This window comes from Nannospalax galili, unplaced genomic scaffold, assembly GCF_000622305.1.
Source record: "Nannospalax galili isolate Female #2095 unplaced genomic scaffold, S.galili_v1.0 scaffold337, whole genome shotgun sequence".
Lineage (NCBI taxonomy): Eukaryota > Metazoa > Chordata > Mammalia > Rodentia > Spalacidae > Nannospalax > Nannospalax galili.
This window is the reverse complement of record NW_008340932.1, coordinates 776,227-779,368: the sequence shown is the minus strand read 5'-3', so window position 1 is coordinate 779,368 and position 3,142 is coordinate 776,227. Positions and strand designations below refer to the sequence as shown.

Here is a 3,142-nt window from a genome sequence, read left to right as displayed (position 1 = left end):
AGAGAGAGAGAGAGAGAGAGAGAGAGAGAGAGAGAGAGAGAGACTGATTCACTTCTTTTAATAGAGCCACCTATCTAAGTAGATTAGGACCTCATCTTTACCTTTTAGAATATTAGCCTGTTTGCAAATTTAGAAACTTTGAGTTCATCCTGTGGAATTGGGGCATACAATCCAGTCCATATCAAGTATCAATATGAAAGTGTTAATGTCAAATAATGTATCTCAAATATCAAGTATAGTGACTGGTATAGGACATATATTTCTTCTTCTGCTCCTTTCTTAGCCCCTAATTAACTATTATTAATTTGTTTTTATTTTTGGTTTGTATGTGATTGTGTGTGTGTGTGTGCTGTATGTGTCTGTGTTCATGTTTGTGTGGGAAATGGTGCATGTGCACATGTGTGCAAGTGTATGGAGGTCAAAGGACAACATTTGGTGTTGTTCCTTGGGAATCATTCACTTTGTATATTTTATTTTAATTTAATTTTTTATTGAGCTTCTATATTCTCATACGACATTTCTCAATCAAACTCAGACCCCCTCCCCCATCCATGCCTCTCTGTCCCCTACTGGACCCCTTGCATTTCACTACATATGACAAATTGTATCTAGTTAAGCATTTGGAGCCAGATGGCATTCAGTGTAAATTTGTCAACTTGAATATAGTCAATCCATTCAGAGACTGTGTGTGAGGCATACTCTCCCGCACTCAACAGCAACCAGCCTCCAAGAGCTCTCGGTCTAGGCTGGTGCCAAGCATCTCTCTCTTCCCCTCTGGGCCTTGTTCACTTGGCATGGGTCTTGTGCTTGATGCCACCATTGCCACAAGTTCACTTGTGCAAGCTTCCAGTGGCCTGGAAGCCTCTGCTTCCCCATATTCATGAACCAGCCCTGGCTCTTACAACCTCACCCCAGTGCTTGGTAGTAATTGTATAATTAGAAATTAATCCCAAAATAAACCAGTCAAAATATATGTGATCTATTTGAATTTCTCAAATATGAATGAATCCATGATTACATATTTGGCTAATTACTATTTTTGAGATTTCATTAATTAAATATATATTTCACTTGTTCAGCACAGTACCTCACTCTGAACTCTAATGGATCCTATCATGCAGCTGGTCCTATTTGTGATGTTCCTTGCTGTGTATTCATTAACTGTGTTAGGAAACACCACCCTCATAGCACTGATTTGTAATGACTCCTGGCTCCACACACCCATGTATTTCTTCATTGGAAATCTGTCTTTTCTGGATCTTGGGTTGTCCACTGTCTATACACCAAACATCAAAGTGAACTGCATCTCTGAAGACAAGAGCATCTCCCTTGCTGGCTGTGTTGTTCACTTCTTTTCTGATGGACTTGGATAAACTGAGTGTTACCTGTTGGCTGCCACGGTTTATGACTGCTACGTGGCCATCTCAAAGCCCCTGCTCTATTCTCAAGCCAAGTCTTTAAAGCTATGTGTATTTTTTTTTGGCAGCCTCATATTTTGGTGGCTTCATTAATTCTGTCACCACCATCAAGGATGCTTTCACCTTGAACTACTGCAGTGACAACAAAACTGATGACTTTTTCTGTGACATCCCACTTCTGGTGAAGCTGGCCTGTGGAGAGGAGAGCTTCCAGTCTGTGTTGTTCTTCCTCTTGACATCCAATGTCATCACCCCATTGGGTTCATCTTGTCCTCCTACCTCTTCATCATTTCCACCATCCTGAGGATCTGCTCTACCCAGGGCCGCCTGTGGGCCTTCTCCTCCTGCTCCTCACACCTCATCTCTGTGGCTTGAACTATGGATCCAGTCTTCACATCTATACACGTCCCAGGTCTAGTTATTCTTTGGAGAAAGACAAAATTATTTCAAAATTTTATGCAGTATTTCCTATGTTGAATCCCTTGATCTATAGCCTGAGGAATAAGGATGTGAAAGGAGCTCTGAATAAACTGTTGAAATAAATCAAAATTAACTTCTAAGGAGAAATAAAGATGAGTTTGATTAGGTCGTTTGTATTTCCAGTAGAGTTCTCCAGTTGCCCACCATGATCAAGATTATACAATTAGCATAGTTTCAGAAACAAATTTGAAAACAAATTTATGCACTTGAAGGAAACTTCATGTTATTCCCAATGGTGCTTTTGCTTTCCTTGACTGAGGTTAAGTTGAATGACTTTTATAGAATAGAATCATTTGTTCTTAGATTAAGAACAATTCGATGGATTAGATTTCTAGTCTTATATATCTGGTCTACTAATGCTTTCTCTATTTGTGGATCTCACCAGTCAAGTATAATGTTCTATGCTCTCTCTCTCTCTCTCTCTCTCTCTCTCTCTCTCCTCTGTGTCTCTGTCTGTCTCTCTCATTTCTACATATCTTCAGCATGTTTCAGTTTAAAATATTTTTATTGAGAATTTCATACACTGCATTTTTATCAAATTCACCCTCCCTCAAATCCTCTAAGATCCACCCCTTCCCTACCCATCAAAATTTGTGGCTTCATTTTTCATTTTAAAGCTGAGTTGAATTTTAATTGTCCATATACCATACCTAGGGTATGTGGCCATCCAGTGGAGCACGCTGGAGCCATCAATGGCCACACCCTTCAGAAAACTGACTTTCCCCTTTCCCAACAATTGTCAATTGTGAACAGCTCTTCAGCCAGTTGTGGGACCATTGCGCCCAGTTCCCATTCCATGTTGGGATTTTGTCTGACTTGTGTTGGGAATCACATGGTGTGCTGTCAAAAACCACTGTGATTCACATGTGCAAGTGCTGTGCTGTATCTGGAAAACACTATTTCCTTGTAGTTATCTGGATCTTACAGTCTTTCCATCCCTACTTGGTGCAATGATCCCTGAGCCTTGGGAGGAGGGAGTCAGGAAACTACTAAGATGTAGGAAACCAGGATGCCAGGCCCTAGGGTGAGGTGAGCCTAAAACTTATAGGCCCAGGCTGCATTCCCTGCTAAAGGGAGGGGCACTGAAAACAGTGGCTCTGATAATCCCTGTCCTGCAGAACACTGTTACACTGGCAGGAGGAAGAGGCCCAGTCAGAAAACTGCAGGCTCCCTGCTCTGTGGGAAAGCATCTTGGTCAACAACCCTTAGCTCATCTCTTTGTCCTGAACAAATAACTCAGCTAT

General features: G+C 41.2%; 1 pseudogene; it reads left to right on the top strand.

Annotated features, from left to right (window-relative positions):
* Nucleotides 1-1,960, top strand: part of LOC103736670 — a 2,912-nt pseudogene extending 952 nt beyond the window's left edge.
* The last annotated feature ends 1,182 nt before the right edge of the window (nucleotides 1,961-3,142 follow it).